We start from the raw sequence: 19789 nt of genomic DNA, 5'->3' as shown, positions 1-19789 counted from the left end.
CATTGAAAGAAGGTCTTATGGACAATATTTTACCTACGCCTGAGATATGACCCCATCTTTGCCTCCAGCCAGTAAGATCTAGCTGCTGTTTGCACTTTTTGGCTTTTTACCAATGATGATGTAGTTCGGAGGAGTAGGGGGAAACTTGTAGAGTTCCTAAAAACACACAAAAAAAACAACGTTACAACAGATTGAAGGCGTAAAAGTTCACAACATATTGAATGTATAGAAGTTGACAGTCATCTAGTACTGAAAATAAACAGGGTGTGCTTCAACAGATTACAGATTAACAGGGTGTGCTTTAATCTGTTGAAACACACCCTGTTTATTTTCAGTACTAGATGGCTGTCAACTTGTATACATTCAATATGTTGTGAACTTTTACGCTTTCAATCTGTTGTAACGTTGTTTTTACGCTTTCAATCTGTTGTAACGTTGTTTTTTGTGTGTGTTTTTAGGAACTCTACAAGTTTCCCCCTACTCCTCCGGACTACATCATCATTGGTAAAAGACAGAAAGTGCAAGCAGCAGCTAGATCTTACTGGCTGGAGGCAAAAATGGGGTCATATCTCAGGCACAGGCAAAATATTGTCCATAAGACCTTCTTTCAATGCTTAGGACAGCTATGGAGGAACTAAATGTTTCTGCTTTTTATTAAGATTGTTTCTTAAAGTTTGCTCCAAACAGATTATATCTTAAGTTTTTTTGCTGAAGAGGAACTAAATGTTTCTGCTTTTTATTAAGATTGTTTCTTAAAGTTTGCTCCAAACAGATTGTATCTTAAGTTTTTTTCTGGAGAGGAATTAAATGTTTCTGCTTTTTATTAAGATTGTATCTTAAAGTTTGCTCCAAACAGATTGTATCTTAAGTTTTTTGCTGGAGAGGAACTAAATGTTTCTGCATTTTGTTAGGATCGCGTGCCTTAAATTGGATGGCCGTGAGGTGATGGAATGGTACACGAAAGAGCTCAAACGGGTTCAGAAGTCCCTTTGCAACTTCGCTGAAACTCTTGACACTGAGATACCGAAGTTTGAGGATTTCGAAACCCACCCGCATTCGTATATCCTGAAGGACCTCGTCATCATCCCCAAGCCACAGTCTGCGAAGAGTGGTAGGAAGAAATAGACCACAGTCTGCGAAGAGTGGCAAGAAGTCTAGGGCAGGAAGAAATAGACCTTTGAGCTCATCGTCTGTTGATTGCTTATATAACCTGATGTCTTTAGTCATGGCTGAATGTTTTTTATCCTGGTATCAGACATGCTGTAGTGCCCTGTATGCACTTTCAGTTTGAAATTATGTGTGCTATCTGTGATTTGCATCTCCAATGCCAGTTATTATAATGCTTAATTCTTGTTTCATTTCCCAGCCTGTCTCTAATTTTTGTGTGAATTATAAACAGCACTTGTGAAATTGTAAACATAGCAGGACCAGTCACCTGTCTCAAATCAGTGTCGGGCAGTGGCAATCAAGCAGTGGGAAAGTAACAGCCCATTGCTAAAGATGTTTAAAGCCAGTGCACTTTGTGAAGGATTCTAACTTATTTTTCGCATCAACCGCGGCAGAGAAATTACTTTTGTTTCGGAGAAAATGACGGGCAGTGAGAGCAAATCTGGTTGGTTGCACAACAATTGCTCTGTAGCTGTTGGTTGGGCTGACAGGGAGGAAAATAACTACACAAGGGCCTAAATAAACTTGAGGATTGGATATAATGGGGGAAGGAGAAATAGATTCCATGCACTCAAAAGAAGGGAGTAGGTTGCAAAAGAACATGGACAGAAGGTTTTCAAAGTGAAATTTGCTTCTACTCAAAGGCTGGAGGAAATGAGTGATTACTGATTACCCTCACTTTGGTCTCAAGGGTGAAGATTACCAAATGGACACCAGAGGCAGGGTTTTTCTTCAAATTGTACTCTGTGTGGGTGAGGGCTACAGGGATACTTGAGAATTATTTGCATCGAGATGGTTTTGCTGAAATATGGTCGTTGATTGGGGCAGGACATGAAATTAATATGCAATGTTACAGAGACAAATGACATCCTTAGAATTTAATTGGGCGTGAGAGATCCTGCAAAGATGCCAGATGTTGCTGAAATAGTATAGTGAAATTCTTCGTAAGGATCTAAATATCTTATTTTACAGCCTGGATTGGATACAGGGCACTACGGTATGTCTGATACCAGGATAGGAAACATAGAGCCATGACTAAGGACATCAGGCTATATAAGCATACAGCACTATATAGCATGTCTCATATCGGGATGATCAAATAAAAATATCAGACGATAAGGTCTATTTCTTTCCGCCCTTAGACTTCTTGCCGCTCTCCTCAGACTGTTGGGGATGATGACGAGGTCCTTCAGGATATATGAATTAGTGTGGGTTTTGAAATCCTCAAAATCACTAGTAGGAGGCCATCTGAGTTGCAGATGTTGTCAGAATAATGATGCAGTTGCAGGCTAGAGACTACAGCAGCCATGATATTTCACTAAAAGTCTACAGCAGCCATGATATCTCATTAAAAGACTACAGCAGCCATGATATTTCACTAGAGATTAGACTACAGCAGAAATCGCTAGTAGGCATGACTGAATGAAAAAATCAATCACAAATAACTCAGCTTCTTTTCTCCTGAACGTTGGATCTATGTCTACCACGACGGATCTGCCACGAACAGCCACGAATTACCGACCCGATAGTAGATCAAACAAGTAGCATAGAATGCTTACCAGCCCCTTGCCCTTTTCGTCCCCAGACCTTCCCGAACCAGAACCAGACCTTCCCTGCGCCCATGGAGGCCATCTGAGTTGCAGATGTGGTCAGAAATCGAACATAAGAAAGTAAAATCGCTCAAATCCTGGTCAAGGCAGCAGGTACCTCACCTTTGAGGGGTCACCGAGAGAGCTTCCTAATCGACTTCGTCTGCGGCTGCGGCGGCTGCGGGGAGAGGGGGCGGGGGGTTAGGGTTAGGGAATTCCCTGCCTTTTTATAGTGTTTAGTAAGGAGGCTAATGGGCTGGAGCTTTTTTCATAGCGGGCCTGCCGTTAAGGAATGAGAAAAATGGTCATCCTTTTCTTAAGAGATTCTTTTTCTATCATGTGCACGAAAAAACTAAACATCAGTGTCCCTCAACAGCACAGTAGTGAATAATGTTGCAATGTGGGATCAGTAAAGGGTGGCCTTTTGGCACATGGGAGCGCGCTCCTGATTTTTTTTAAATGTGTTTTAAACATATTTTGAAATGTCAAAAAAATCCGAACAAAAAATTGGCGTGTACATCTCGGTATTGTACATGCTAAAAAATCGTTTTGCGAAAAACTGACAACTTATGTGTCACATGTGAAAAAGACAAAATTTGGTGTTAAAAAAATGATTTTCACAAGACATCCTTTTGTCTTTTTTACAAGCCACAAAAAATGTCGATTTTCTTCAAAACTTGACATGCACACATATAATGTCGAGATGTATGTGCCTAAATTTTTGTTTGGAATTTGTTCACACTTTAAAATATATTTTTCGCGTGCAGGAGCGCACGCTACCGGGAGCACCAACGGATTTCCAGGGATCAGTACCACTAACAACATGTCAGACACCGCTCATAGACAAGGCTGAGATGCAAGTCCCATACCTCCCGGAAAATTGAGTCCAGTTCCCAGGCTCTATGGAGCTCAAATCTATGTTTCCACAAAAGCTTGATACCAGGACTCTAACACGTGTCATGGTCACAAGACAACAGCTTTACCTTGTATTTCCGAAAGAGGTGGTTCCCAGTACGATATATAGAGCTCAGTTCTTAGAAAATTCAAAGAACTAATAATAGGTCTAAAAAATCTGAAAAAGAATGCAAACATACATATGGTATTATACTACTTGTGTGTAACGTTTCACGGCTTAATACATTTTTACGCGAGCTAAACAAAAATAACAAAAAATGTATTTTTAGCACATGACCTATTCGCTATAAAAGTGCACGGTTTCTTTTTCGTACGGCTCACATAGAAACGTATATCATAATGAAATTTTCGCATACATGTGGCATACATCTCTAAGTGCTTGTGAATTTATTTTGAGATTTACTTTTCACTTAAAAAGTCAATGTTTGAAAAAAAAATAGAGCCAAAAATCCTCTCTACTCTCATGTTTATTATGGTTAGATCCCCTCGGTGTAAGATTAACTCTAACAACAGCTCCATGGAGCCAACACATCAAAGCCATGTCATTCACCAGTCAGACCTACTTCCTTCAAATATAACCTTGACTTGTTAATTATGGGCACCATGAACCATTGGGCCAAAACAAAATTATAGGGCCATCTATAGTGTTCTAAACCAAATAAAAAGATCACATCTTAACATCCAAGAATCCAAGTCCAATTTTCATGTTCTACCAGAAAAGTGTGACTGAAAAGATTTAAACTCAATCACCTAGACATTACCAAGTTAAATTAATATATGAATATGTGTCCTCAACTCTAATATTTTAATCTAGGATTGTAATCAATACATGAATGAAAAAACATGCTAATTGTAAAAAAAAACAATTCTGCTAATTCTGAAAGAACTTTTCTAGTTCTCAGATATGTGAGCTATCTGAAAGGACATGGAAAGCATCAGGTGTATTTTGAAACCATCAGTGCCTCATACAAGACTCAACTTTATCTGCAACCAACATGGTTCTCTCATAAATCACCTATGTTCTTAGTACTTGTAGGAACAAAAACTAAGTTGCTTTTTGATTGAAGAAAAGAATGTGTATGATTTTCATGTGGCTTCTACTCTATCAAAAAACTACTACAGCAGACCGCCTAGCCATCTGTGGCTGACCTCATGACGAGGTTTGCCATCTTTGTTTAATTCTGCAAAAACCCAATGAGCACTTTTCACATGAATGCCTACTCTCGCATTAGGTTTGAGTTGTTGTCTCGTATTGGCTTCCTGTCCACCACATGACGATGCATATTTCTCCTCACCCAAGGGTTGGTGGAACACCAATATTGCTAGCCATGATGTGGCTTCGTCACACCTATGCTTCCGTAACCACCCTTGACATTGCATATCTTGTAACGGAGGACATTACAAATGTTCAGTAGGCCTTTACTCCAAAGATGTAGTTTCTTTGGTTCTTGTCTTTTTGGTTTCTTTTCTTCATGTAAAATTTCAGTGCTGTTTTGTATCCCTACCTTGACATGGGCAGTGCAAACGCCTTTCACAGCAAAAAGTATATGCTTGGAACTACCATCTAATGCAAACTACGGACAAATAACTTTTCATGAAAAATAGCGCAGAGTTGAACACTAGAGATGATACTAAATTACTAATAGGTGAATGTGCATGGTCATACCTATAGGAGCGAGCTTGTTCTTGTGGCTGAACTCAATTAAATCCTTCATGTGATTCACCACCCCTGATATCTAAGAGCAGCACACAAGCAATCAACACGTTGTATATGGAATCATAAAAGGTATAGAAGCATCCAATGCACGCCAAAACAAGTACATATCAAAGTACTTCAAGATAATATAGAGGAAAGAGAAGGATAAATACTACAAAAGGGACTCTAATTACCTGCAAGCAGCAAACATATCTTTTAGAAATCCCATGTACATATATGTTGTGGTGTCCTTGGATTTTCGCTACTTGTCGAGATGCTGACACACACCTTCAAGTACCAAAAACAAGCCATAGAATACAACAGAAAACTCTAACTCTTAGAAAGATTAAAATATTTATGTTTGTGATTTATAATGAGAAAAGAAACAGTAAGAAGATGATGTAATAGCCATGCATACAGCCTTTACTGACATTTTTCGAATGGATTGTACATCACTGGTTCATACGCTAGCATGGCCACTTTCAGTGGCAGCGGCGCTTTGTACATGTGGACAAGTTAAGGCATACGAGTAACCTGAAAAAATAGAAGAATGTAGATAAGAAAATATAAAGGTGGCAAAATTAAAGCATAGCACACAAGGCAACAGATTCAGATTTACAGTTAGGTATACTAGTTAAATGACAATGATTTGCTACCTGATACACAAGTAAAAAAATTCAACCAAGTGGTAGAGATATTGAAGAGAAGAACAGACAACTTCGAAATGCGCAAAATAAAGAATATCATGGTCCGAGAGCTCTACCCGTGGAGTTAGAAACCTGTTGTCATGTAAAGATGCTACCGTAGCAGCCAGAAAACGGGAGCAATGGATCGGGATTTGTAGAGAACAGAGCTGAGCAGTAGGTTAGAATTAGATCTCCCAGCATAGAGCGAGGGAACAAGCATGTAGTGGGGGAAAAGGAACATATCAGGGCTATGTCAAAGGAAATAAAGACTGAAATAGTATAGAGCACAACGTTTTGGTTAGAAAATATGAGAGAAAACGAAGGAAAAGCAACATGAGCGGGGAACACTGCTGTTGGTCGTCGCGGCAGATTCAAAGCCAGGAAGGAAGAACAACGGAAAGATGGGGTAGCGGATGAAAAACAGCAGCAGGGCTAGAGAAGTAGTCAGAATCAGATCTACCAGCGAAAAACAAACTCGATTTCATATCGGCAAAATAGAGGAGATGAATCGGAAGAACCGTTGGCTCACATGGAAAACCTAGGATGTTCATCTTGTTCATCAGATCCACGATACATGGCCCTGTGAACATGCAAGCAAGACAAATCTGCAAAAGAGAAGAGATGTCACGAGCGAAAATTCACAAGCAGCACAACGGACCACACACCGGCTTCGTACCTCCGGCAGGTTGGGCATGATCGTGCATGGCGGCCTCGGATCATGGGCTCCTCGATCCTTAGCCATGTGGAGATGCAAGCACCACCAGGAACAGATCTACACAGCACAAGAGAGATTGTGAGCGAAAAAAAATCACGGGTAGCTGCGACGGGAGGAGGAGCATCAATTGCGTATTAATGGCCTTCACCGGCCAACCAGACTATAGCAAGGTCAGATCCGCAGGAGCAGACAGTGGCAATACCGAGAAGAAGATAGGTGCAACGACGACGACGCGCACATGAAGGAATCGTGTCTCAGGCGGGCCGGCCACGACCGTGCGCGGCGGCCGCCCACGGAGATTCATTGCCGGAGTCGGAGCGAGAGCCATGGGCAGAGGCGGAGGAGAGGGTCGAGGGAGAGAGAGAGGGGGGCGAAAAGTGTTGCGGTGCGTGTACCGCACGACTTTGATAGCCTAACCCGCTTTCGTTAGCGGCGGGACCCCAGGCTGGTTCGGTTCGCGTGGCTGCGGCTGCGCGCGGGCCAGCACCCGCGTGGACCCCGTCGGTCAGTTGGAAAGGCTAGGATGCACACCGCGTATTTTTCGCGAGTCAGTTAAGATCGAGGCGCGTCCGTTCCGACAAGTTTATTTAGAAACAAAAAACCGAATTTTTTTAAGAAAAAATGACACGGAACGAAAAGCGTGACGCGGTGGCAGGCAGTCCCATCGGAGCAGCGCATTGTTTTCACCCGGGACGTGACAAGTTTGCCTGTGCCGTTTTCGGCAAATTTGATAAATTTAACCTGTGAACAAAATCAAATCACAGAATAAACTGCTCGTAAAACTATTTCACGCGGCTGACCTTTTTGTGTGACGCCCGACACGAAGGCGTCACACTACATTGTGCAACGCCTCACAGATAGGCGCTACACGTTTGGCCAACGTTGCATCCGAAACTGTCTAAAAATTGCTAAGTCATTGTGCAGAGCCTACGAGCTAGGCGCTGCACTGTATAGTGTGGCGCCTAGCTCTTAGGCGCTGCACTAGTGGTTGCACTACAAAATGAAGCCATCACTAGTGCAACGCCTAGAAGCTAGGCGCTACACTGTATACTGTGGCGCCTAGCTCTCAGGCGCTGCACACTGACTTAGTAATTTTCGGATCACATGGATGCGACGCTGGCCAGGCGTGTAGCGCCTATCTGCGAGGCGTTGCACAGTGTAGTGTGACGCCTTCGTGTCGGGCGTCACACAAAAATGTCAGCCGCGTGAAATAGTTTCACGGACAGTTCATTCTGTGATTTGATTTCGTCCATAGGTCAAATTTGTAATTTTGCCGCCGTTTTCTTCTTTGCGCACGCCAGTCGCAAGGCATCTGTGGTTGCTTCTTCTCCGTCGTTTTTCTCTTCTTGTTGTTTTTCGAGAATGCTTCTCAAGTTTCAGTTCGGTGATCCTTGCTGCTGTTGCAACTTGTAACCCGGCACGTCGCGGAGAAGAGCTGAGCATATGCTTGTACGTGCTACTAGTATACGCTGCCGTCCGATTAAACAAATTTAGGAGTAGAGCGGAGGAGCTTTCATGCGCATTCAAGACGGGGACGAGGGATCACAACTGGACGATCCACGGCAATAAATGGAAATAAATTATATCCAGTGCGGCCGGCCAGCCAACCCCGTGCGCTTGATTTGGAAGGACGTAGTACATGAAACTTATGGCCAGGGGACGTCCATGACTCACTCCATGGCCAGGTCAAACGATGCACCTCAAACGCTGCCACAGGTCGCGCGCGTATCCCGGCCCAGAATCGCGTGCGAGTTTGTTTATATACTTTTATATTTATATACACTACAAGTACTCCAGTGGTATACGTATACGACCGTCTTTTCTAAAAAAAATCGTATGGAACCAACCAAGTGGCGAATAAAGAAGGCTCACGCAGTTTTCGAACCGGGCGGCACGCCGTGAAAACTGAAAAGCGATTCTGGGCCGCCACGGCGCGGCTTTCGGTGGAATCATCCGGCTCGAGCTCGCGTGCATTCATGCATGCATGTGTCCAAAGGCATCTCTCTCTTTCTTCAAATACATTTCACTGTACTACTCCAACAATAGTGTACGTACTAGTAGTTTTTTTAGAGAGGGAGAGAGAGAGAGAGAGAGAGAGCGTACAATACTACTAGCTGGTGAAAGGAATCGACGATTCAGCTAGCTGGGTAGCTAGGCCTGCATGCCAGTAAAATGTCTTCTGGCTGGCTCCTGCTACTCGTCAGTGGAGTGGAGTATGTGCTCGTGAACAGCGCCATCTTTGTAGAGTAGCTAAAATGACCCATCCCGTGAGCCGGGGGAGAAGACAGCATGGACCCGACGCGCGAATATAAACACGGGTCCGGCGCAGCCTTTGTTTTGGGGCACGCAGCTCAGCTGCAGCACTCACTCATTGGCACATAGCCGACCGCACCACTGGCACCACTTGGTGGGGCGGTGGAGGAGCACCCTATGCTTGCTTGCTTGCTTGCTACTAGCTCATCGACACGTCTCGACTCTCGCCGTACGCATGCGCAGCAAATGAAAGGCAAGGCATCGCACTCCGAGAGATAAGGCCAACTCCACCGTACGATTCTAAATCTATACCCATTTTGTCCGGATTTTGTCCATATGAGGTAGAAATAGGGAGAACAAACGCCAGACAGAGGCCGCACAAATTCACTGCACGCAGCGCTGCTACCCCATTTTCACCCCATACGTTGTGGTCGTGGGTGCACGTGGTGGGCCAGGTACAGAAAAAGAAAGAGTGACATGTGGGGTCGAGACGGACACAGACGGACGACGAGGACGCCAAGACGTCCGCTTTGGCACAAACCAAGAGCAATTTTGGTCTGAAAATAAGGCAAAAGCGGACAAAACGTCCGTATGCTCCCATGCGTTGGGTCGTTTGATTTGTTCATTTTACCCCAAACGAACACAAACGAATGAGTGGAAAAATTCTCGCCCCCACGCCAAAGTTGTCGCCGTCAGCCCCCCAAGAGGCGAAAAAAATGCCTCCTGAGGGGCCGAACGGCTGGAGATGCCCTAACTTGCCAACCTGCTGAGTAGTACTAGTAGAGCAAATGAAACCACCGGCGACCGTGATGATTCACACTACGACGATGTGCAATGAGACCGAGTCACGGGTTACCAGTGAGAGCAATAGTGCTAAGTGGTCTCCAAGACCAAGATCGACCTCATCTTTTTTTTGATGAGAGGTACTAGCGTACGTTGATTAGCAGAGCATTATCTCGAGCTGGCCGGTCGGAGAGGTCCTGCATGCATGTGCAAGTTGTGACATGCATGGTTGATTGATGGACGGTCAGGGGCGAAAGCAAAAGAACACCTCAATCATTGTTGTGGCTTGTGGGTGAGGAGAGTTGAGGCTCTCCACAAGTAGTGCACCGCCGCTCGCATATATCGCCGCCACGTCCACGTACGCTATGCTGGCCGGCGGCGAGGTCTCAGAAGACATTGCCACCGTATGAGATGGACGTATGTGGTCACTCACGGGGTTACTATAGCATGCAATCCAACGAAGCAGACGATGGATCACACCTCCCCCCGCCTCTCTTGCACATGGGCACTGGTCACCACTCACACCTTCTTTGTCTTACACGTGGGCCCTCTCCCTCTCTCTCTCTAACAGATGGGTTGAACACCGCTCACTCATTCTCTCCCTTACAAGCGGGCCCTGCGTGCAGTCTGCATGTGAGCCGATTCCACAGTACTAGAGATAAGAGTCAGTGGACTGACCACTCACTTGTTCTTTGGCTTACGCGGGGCCCTACCTGCATGTGATGTGAGCGAGTCACCTACCGAGAGTGGACTCGCCGCTCCTCACGGATACTGCTAGGTGCTACTACTAGCGTGCTGTGATGGATGCATGCCAGCGCGAGAGAGAAAATTAAACGTACTCCCAGTCTGACGAGAGGGACCAGCCCCCGTGACATATGCCGAGTGGAATTGGCTGCATGCTGCATGCTGCAAGCGGCGTACGTAGAGGATGTGTGGTACTACTTGACCAAGGTGTGGTCGCGGTACCACAAAACGAATGGCCGACACGTCGTGCGGGGAGATAAAGTCGTGCCAAAAGTCAACATTGGTGATTGGTGGAGGAACACTCATTTTCCGCTTCCTCTTCTAATAACCACAGAAAAGACTCGCATCCCCGCTTTATTGCATATACTTACTTGTATATACTCCACCAATCATACAAAGTTCAACGAAACCACGGATCAATATTTTAAAAAAGGAAAAATAAAAGGTCCACGAGACAAATAAAGAGCTCGATGCTGGGGCGGCAGCACAATATCAATATGCCCCAAGGTACAGGAAAGAACAAGTCAGGTTCTGGAGGAGGACGCTGCGAAGGAGGCTCCCGCCTGGGTGCCAAAGTTCGTGAAACGTGAAGAGATCAAGTCGAGGCCGTCACGCTCTTGCTGCCGGCTAGGCACTTTCTACTTCATCTTCTCTGACCAACCTTCTCGTTGATAGTTGCCGACGGCGGTCCGGCTCATCCTCCTCACCCTTGACGGTGACATCGACTGGAGTAGGCATGGGAGAGGAGCACGGGTGGATCGTATATGGCGCTATGTTGGTTGGGAGAGGGCTACCGGCGCACACGAGCTGCAAGGGATGCGGGTGGTGACCCTCCTCCTTGTGGCCCTTCCTCGGTGGGAGTCGGCTGTATTTTTTGAACTTGTCGCACATTTTATTCAAATTTATGTAAGAGCAAAGCTACATCTACTAAAACTTACGTTGAGTTTTACGTAAATGACCAGGTGGCAAACTGTGATCGAGAGTAGGAGGAGGCGGGGCCCACACCCCTAGAAATCAGGGGGGAGATAATGTGGTGAAGGAAAGTTACGTAAGGCTTTGTAACCTGTTCGTAGATGTAGAATTATTCTTTATGTAATAATTACATCTTTAACAAATTCAGCCAGGAAGAAATCAAGAGGTCCATCATCCCAAAAAATTACATGTTTTGAATCAAAGAACTTTCTAGCAAGGTTGTGCACCGCCTTGTTTGCCTCTCTCGGGCAATGAGCAAAAGATACCCAACCAATCCCCGAGCTAACTGGAAGCATCCAGTCAGGATAGCTGAGTAAGGGCTAATTTGGTTGCAGGGGTTGCCCCGGGATCCCTGCTTATTCCCTGGGTGGAGCAACCACGGGTTGAATCACTCTCGGGAGGCCCTTCGTTCCATTTGGACGGCCATGAGATTGGGGCACCCCCGCCCCTTCCACGTCCTTTCGCCGGGAGAGGCTCCCACGCCTTGACGGGTCGGGGACGAAACCCTTGCTAGCTCTCGCGAAAAAGCGGTGGCAGGGACCAAGATCAAGCACTTTTTCCCGTGGCTGGAAGCGACGCCCCCGCCATCCTCTCTTTCCAACGTTCTTTGCGTGGTACAACCGCTTCCTCGAGTAGCTCCCCTGCATGGATCTCAGCTTCCTCGCCTTGTTACTAAACTGTGACAGAAATTTGTCCATGTGGAAATTACCCCTAGGGGCTAGTGGCCCTGGGTTTTCTCCCTCTTGACACCAAACAAAGCATAAGGGGCTAAGGGCTTAAGGGCATATCTAACACCGACCATTAAAACGGACAAACTATTTGTCCACAGACTGGTCCGCGAACACAGATACGGAAGCCGGTCATCCAACCTGTCCCCTAAACGGCTGCACATGTTTTTTTTTCTTCAAGTCCGCAACACTCAAAATAATTATAGGAAATAGCACAATTCATCTATAAATAACTTGCAAATATCTCTCTCGGTCCCTCAACACTTGTTTTTTTCTTTAAGTCCGCAACACTCAAATGTTAATATTACATCTGAGATAACCGGATGTTCAACAATTTTTTTGAATTCATCGATTCCAAATTCAACGATACTCGAGTCAGAATCAACACAAGTCCTCCCAAGCATTGTGCCCCTTAAGCGTCATCCAACAATGTATGAACGTAAATGGCCTCCCTCGGCCCCTCAGGTTATACAACGTTATGATTATCAAATTACAACGGCCAGTGAATCTATGAATTGACCAACATATAGAGCACAAGAAGCAACAATTATGATATCCATGGTTGATGAGCCCGGTGGCTATATTGTCTTCTCGTGCAACCGCATCGCAAAACTTCACGACGGCGTTAGAGATGGCATACCACCGATGGGCTAGCGAATTCACATTGTGCTCATGGGTCACATGCAAGTCGTAGGGCGCGAAGTGCTTTTGCTCAAGAAACGAAGCACACACATTTTGCCAAAACATCGAGCCCCCTTGCCTCATGCCTACAAAGACCGGAGATACGACCTTCCACGCATCACACAACAACTCATCCTCCATCACCGAGTACCCCCGCCATCGTGCTTACTCTAGAAAACAAGGAGAAGTTCAATAACAAAACTCAATGGCATTTGATCGAACACTTGCCGGGCGTGGTGTTCGTCATGGATGGCATCGGTAGGGGGCAGAGGGTACCTGGCTATGGCCGAAGGCGTAGAACAAGGTGGGCATTGTGTGGGTGGGGGTTGTTGACGTGCAGCAATACTAGGGCGGTGTTGGATGAGGAGGGTTGGGATGCAGAGTAAGGGGGAGGATGTGGGAGTGGAAGAAAAGTGGCCTGAGTTGTGGATTTGAGTGGGCCGGGGGGTGTCAGAGTCCTACATGCAGCGGTCCGGACTCCCATAAAGCTCCCCCCAATTTGCATCTGGTTTGAGAGAATCCGGACAAACGGACACGTCCGTGGGCAAACAGGGGTCCGCTTTGGATAATAAACTACGTCTGCGGGCAAATAGGCTCTGGCTTCGGCAGATGTAGCCACAGTTGGAGGGGTGTAGACACGGCTGGAGGAGCAACTCTGGGTTGGGCTACAAACTGTTCATTGGTGTGCATCTCCTGTGTCCCATCACTTGATGCATGAATATCATGAGCATCAAAGGTTTCCTTTAGCTTTGCAAAGTCTGTAGATAGCTCGTCCATGTTGACTATGAGGTCATGGAACTCAGTCTCAACAATCCTTTCCAAGCTCTCTTGGTTCTTGACGAGGTTAGCTAGGACCGTCTCGATCCTATGAGTGACTTGGAGAGGAAGGTCCATCTGTTCAGACTTGTTCTTTGGCATTTCCACAGTTGTCGGGGCTGAAGAAGAACCTGTGATTCTAGCATGAGCACTCGATCTCAACTCTTCAGCTTGTGTCTGAGCAGCAGCTGAACCGGGATCATTGGGATCCATAGTGTTGTGCAATCCTCTAGCCCTGGTTGGATAGGCTTGTGTTTTTGCTCTAGAAGAAAGACATCACCACTGAATTTTGAGTTGATGAGCACCTAAATGTAGGGAGCATAGCCACATGAGCACTTATGGTAATTAGATGTCCTATTGACAGTCTCCACAATAAGATCCATTGAACATCTCCATTTTATCCACAATCTGCAGCATATCAATAGAATACCCGTTGATCATCCTATCATCCAGACTTGGGCATCAATGTGACTTTGAGGATGGAGTTGACAGTGGCAAATCCTGGCAGGAGGTAGTACACTAATCCATGCTTCCACTTGTCATGGTAGTCAGCAGGGATGTCCTTGTACATATTCTTCATGGTGTCATGATTGAGATGACCAGTTCTGTACACATCCGTTCTGTACACATTTGTGAAGTTCTCATCACTAGGTGGCAGTCCAAGAAAATTAGCCCATTCTTGCACCGTGGACTCGTACATAGTGCCATCTGTCATTCACTTGATATGTCCATCTGGATAGAAGTGCACTCGAGCAAATAATTGCATGAAAGCTCTTCACACCAGTCAGACATGACATTTCCCACACATCAGCAATCTTGAGAGTCTTGAAGTTTTCATGCACACTAGTGAAGTTGTTGGGGGTGCCTCTCAATGTAATCTCAATCAACCCACTTCATACGATAGACTCTAGCTTCTTCTCAAACAGGATGGTCTCATAGAAGTCTCGTTGTTCTTTGTGAAGAACCTTGGATCAACTACAGTCTTTCTGGTTCTTGGGGCATGTGGATCATTTTCCTGCTCTCAGGCCTCTATCCTTCATATCATTCATATTTTCAGCTACTGGATGCTCATCATTATGCATAGGCAGTGATGGTCTCAGCTTCTTGAGATGAATAGGTTCATCTTCGTCGTCATCATCTTGAGCAGCAACTGTCTTCTTCTTCTTCTTCTTAATAACAACTTTTTCTTTTTTCCTTAGGACCAGGCTTGGTCTTGGCAGGACCCTTGGGCATTGCATCTTGCATTAACTAGGTTGTCTTCTGGGGCATAGGAGGCTGAGGTGCTTCCTGTTCTTCTTATTCTCTAGTCTCTTCCTCTTGCTTTGCACGAGGACCCACAAACATGGTGGATTTCTAGTTCTTGAGATAGACAGTCCTAGTCCTCTCCTTTCCGGGCTTAGGTTGGCCCTGAGTTGAGCTACCACCCTCGTGTGTAAGAGTAACACCTCTCTTTGCAGTAGCCAAGGTAGAAAGCTTGTTTGCAAACACTCTTTCATTCCCGGAGGATTCCACCTCAATAGGAGCAAAATGATCATCATCTGAATTCCTCCTCTTTCCTTGACCTAGTAGCAGCTGGAGGTAAGCCATGGTCACTAGGGCTACCTGGGTCAGAAGATGATGAGCTATCTAGACTAGTTCCATCACTCAACTGAACATCCTCATAACCTTGCATGTTCTCGCTATCATATCCATATGATCCAGACATACTGACACTGAGCGGACCATGTGAATTAGATAGATAAGAGTGGAAAATATAAGATCACAAAATGCGACTGGTTTTGAAAATATTTGAGTTCAAAAGTCAACTTTAGGTTTTCTCTGTGAGCTAGTCAGTATCACCGGGTGGAATGGTTTGGAAATTCCAAAGCAACAACAGAGACATGGCCAACTCAATTCGGTGGCACTGATAAGTGTGCCATGTCTCTCCAAAGTGCATAAGAAACCCTAGAAACTACTAGTTGTAGTCACCTAGTGACTTCCCATCAGCGAGACCAAAAGTCAACTCTATGCAATGGCTAAGCCATCTCGGTGGCACCGAGTGGCTTCCAATCGGTATTACCGAGCCTAACAAAATGGCTCAAAACTTAGATTCTACTAATTCTTGCGGTGGATGAAGATCTAATCAATGTGGCAAGATAATGTATCGACCCCTTTGTGCAGAATTGCAAACTAAGTGCATGCAGGGGGTCGCATCATACCCTAACTTGGTGATGTCGGGATACCACGGTGACGTCGGGTGAGATTTGACGATAAAGATGGGGAAATCCGGCGGCTGATGGTCGCGAGAGTGTAAGGCGATCGTCCGCAGACCTTCACGGTAGAGGCGAGGCACGACAAGATTTTTTTTGGAGGAATTTCTGAAAACCGTTCATGGGGAAAGTATATATACTCGCACTTTGTCGGTTAAACCGGCTAAAATCCGTCGGTGACACCGGGCTGTATGGTCGCTTTGTGAATAGTGGCTTGGTGGGACTGGTGATTTCCAGTTAAGATGTCCGTGGGGCAAAGAAATAGATTCATTTGATTGCATCGGTGGGACCAAGGAAGGTTGAATCGGTCAGACCTAGGAACTAACAGAATGTTTTAATGTTCATCCCTATACAAGTCGGTGACTCTGAACGCCCCTCGTTCAAAGAGACCGAATAGAGCCCATTCAAATTTTGTGATCAACAAGAATATGAATTGAGACAACTTTACGAGATAGATAGCTAGGAAGGGTGCTTAGGCATTCTTGTTACATACAATTGGTCAAAAGAATAAAATCAAACAAGCCACAGTTTGGACGAACTCGGATGGAAAACATGCAATCCGACACGCTTAGCCAAAGGAACGAATAGGCAAATAAAACATGACTAGAATATGCACAATCAACCTAACATCTATCAAGAAATTGGTCGGCGACTAGGTCACCTATATATGAGTATATTAATAGACTTATGTACCAAATGAGAACATTTGATCATAGGTTATACCTATCGTTTAAGCATAAAATGGGGTTACCCATTTTAGATTAAGCATTTATTTGTTCACATTATTAGAGTTGTTTTAGCTCAATTCTTAGAGTAAAGCTCCCCCTAAATGTGATACCCCACTGGACTTACATTGGGTTTGTCACTGATGACTTCGTGTAGTTGTACTTGCTGTGGACGCTCAAGGTTGATGATGACCATCAAGAGTTGCTAGCAATCCATTTGAGTTGAAGCACTTTCAATCTACACGAGTTAGTAACACAAGGAACAACAAGGATATCCAATATACATAGAGTGAAGCATGCACATGATGATGTCTATGGATGCATTTGGTTACCTTATTCCTTTGCCTTACCAACAAAGAGGTTATGTGCCTCCATGAATTAGTGCATGATGTCGAAGTGGTTTGCAGTAACTCCTTACCATGAATGGATATGGTTGAAACTTGTTGGCGGAGTGACCCTCAAGAACTCTCTAGTTCTTCTTCTTGGGAATCCACATCAACTTGATGGGATCATTGTAGTTGATGTATAACTTGAAGAAGCGGAGCTCAATGGAGCTTTAGGGAGCCACTTGAACATAGCTTAGGAGGGTTCCTCATATGAGTCTAAGCCATCTTGTAGATTTTACTTCCTTTTTTCTTGAGGTCTTGTGGAGGAAGATCATCTTGAACTTGTGTTCCCTTGAAGGAAGTAGGATCATACTTATCCTTTTGGGGATAAAATTCGTCTTGGATATTGATCTTCTTCCCACTCTACTCCATCGGCATTGAACTTGCATTCAAAACCAACACCATGGTTCCTTCAATGTCTTCCTTGCTTGCACACAATCTCATCAAATTGCTTACTTCTGGCAAGACTTTTGTAGACATCTTTTCTATAATTCCTTTCAATAAAGCATTTTATTTCTCAAGTGTAACTTGGCTAAGAGAATCATTAGTGGAATCAATAGAATGACTAGAAGTAACAAATTTGGATTTAACATTGCAAGCATTTTTACTAGAAGTTGAACCATTTTTTAGACTTGTGATGTGATTTCTTAGGTTTAACTTGTGGAATAAAAGTAAACAATAGAAGTTGTTTGGCGATATGAGAGGAACTCTTCTTTAGAAGATCATCATTGGTAGCTTTTAATAACTCATGCTCTTACTTCAAATTAAGCATCTCGAAGCGTAGTTTCTCATGAGATTTCAAAAGCTCTCTATGATCTTCTTGAAGAGTTTCATGGGACAACTTAAGAGTGTTTAGCTCTTTAGTTAAAAGCTCATTCTTCCTGTTCATATTGACCATCACACATAATAGCAAGTTCATCAAAGTTAACATCACAATCTTGAGTGATGTCTTCCCGCACTACACCTGATACCACGCTCTCTTCAACTCTTTTGTTATCGCAACAAAGCAAACAAGTTTATTATTGACATTGATCTTAAACCCGACCCTGACATACTCCCCAACATACCCAGCCGGTAGTCTGATATGAACTTTAGTGATCTCGCCCATTGGCTTGCACATCCCCTTGATCATGGTTTCATGGAGGTAATTATTCGGGAGTATCAATATTCATGCCAAAACAACTAGCTTATCTAGGATTACAGACTGTGGTTCTTGAACCCATCATATTCCTCATGAATTAGGACTTGGTACCTAAACAACCAGGGACCCATCAACATGGCCTTGTTCCAGTCTCTAAGACAGTTAAATTGAACTGTGAAAAGATTCTCATTGATCTTCCGCCAGACCACATCCCTCGTGAGGTTCCATGTCGATCGCATATCGGAATACAGTGTTGTGGGGCTAAAACCCCTAGTCGCATGAACCCTAGCGATGGCTAGGCACTTCACGTGGATCAGTGGCTCAACGATTTTGTCTTCCCAAACAAAATCCTTAGATTCCCCCTCCCGCAGATTCAGATGACTCAAGGTTTCCTTGGTCGGTTCCCGGCGTCCCATGGGCGTTTTGTCGGATCCTCCAGTTTCCGCCATCTATAAAGCAGAATGACCTCCAAAGAAAGCACCCGGCGCACCCATGAGAACCGGATCAGGGAAACAGATCAGTGGTTGCGGGGATTAATCTCGACCAGTGACGACATAGGGACAGACTCTCGGCGGGCCGCCGCCGGAGGACAAGCAAACCCTAGAGGGGACAATTAGGCAACCCAAGTGGTGCGATATCGAGGTGAGGTACCCGCTTTGTCGTGCTCACCCTCTTCTAGCCGTTCATGGCGGAGGAAGGGGAGAGGTGGAATGAGAGATATCAAGACTCCATCGAGTTGCGAGACCAATTCGTTCATGGACCTCATCCTCAGTGGTGTTCGGGCAAGAGCTATGGCGCCTGCTGAAGCTCTCTTCAGCCTCATGAAGGATTTGTGGCCTGTTTGGGACTGCTCCGCTCCACCAAAATCAACTCCACTCAATCAAATTTACTTTGGAGCAGTTTCACCCAGGAGTCGCAGCTTTTTTATCCTGTTTGGCTTCAACTTCAAAAATGAAAATATTTGGTGGGAAAAGTCTATTGTGCCCCTAGTTTTTTGTATGGATGATGTTTTGACAGCCCAACATTATTTTTGCCCTTCGAGCAATGGGTCTTTCCAAGTTTCGTAATTAAAAAAAATATAGTATCACATGGGAACTCATGTACATATGGTCAAAGTGTTGTATGCATGATTGATTAAATAAATAAAAATATAAATTTACGTCAACTAATACAACCGATATATAATTTGTCAGAAAATAACATGCTACTCTTTACCATAGTAACCGGACTGATGAGCCTCGCGGTTCAGGTTTTCATTGGTCAGACCGCCAGTTCATTCGGTTTGATGTTGGTTCGGTAGGTACAACTTTCTAACAGAAAAAAAAGTTCAAGTAGTTTTCTTTCATGTGTAAGCAACAAATCGTGAGTATAGCCGCTCCTGCTCGTTGCAGGAGGGTGCAGGTTCGAATCTAACACTAGCGAATATACATTCCTTTTTTCTCAATCATTTTACTGGTTAGGTTTATCACCCGGTTTTCCCCCCAAAAAAGGGGCAGTTCGACCAGTTTTCACCAATCTGATTGCAGAACGGCCCTCATAGCTT

General features: G+C 44.8%; 1 protein-coding gene across 10 annotated transcripts in view; it reads right to left on the bottom strand.

The window, feature by feature from the left end:
* The window catches only part of LOC125514911 (uncharacterized), a 35605-nt gene extending 28428 nt beyond the window's left edge, over positions 1-7177 (bottom strand). For 2 of the 10 annotated variants that reach the window (XR_015608813.1, XM_087528756.1), the window contains exons 1-8: positions 6971-7177; positions 6730-6825; positions 6583-6658; positions 5799-5901; positions 5562-5655; positions 5338-5407; positions 2880-2934; positions 2727-2799 (exon numbers count right to left, since the gene is read on the bottom strand). The gene's annotated coding sequence lies outside the window, so the exon portion shown is untranslated. Of the gene's footprint in view, positions 1-33; positions 157-2726; positions 2800-2879; positions 3036-5337; positions 5408-5561; positions 5902-6582; positions 6659-6729; positions 6826-6970 lie in introns of all 10 variants that reach the window. The other 8 variants (XM_087528758.1, XM_087528761.1, XM_087528755.1 and 5 more) reach the window with 8 other exon arrangements.
* Positions 7178-19789: the final 12612 nt, after the last annotated feature.

Source organism: Triticum urartu, chromosome 6A, assembly GCF_056163025.1.
Source record: "Triticum urartu cultivar PI428250 chromosome 6A, HENAU_Tu73, whole genome shotgun sequence".
NCBI lineage: Eukaryota > Viridiplantae > Streptophyta > Magnoliopsida > Poales > Poaceae > Triticum > Triticum urartu.
This window is presented reverse-complemented; position numbering and strand designations above follow the sequence as displayed.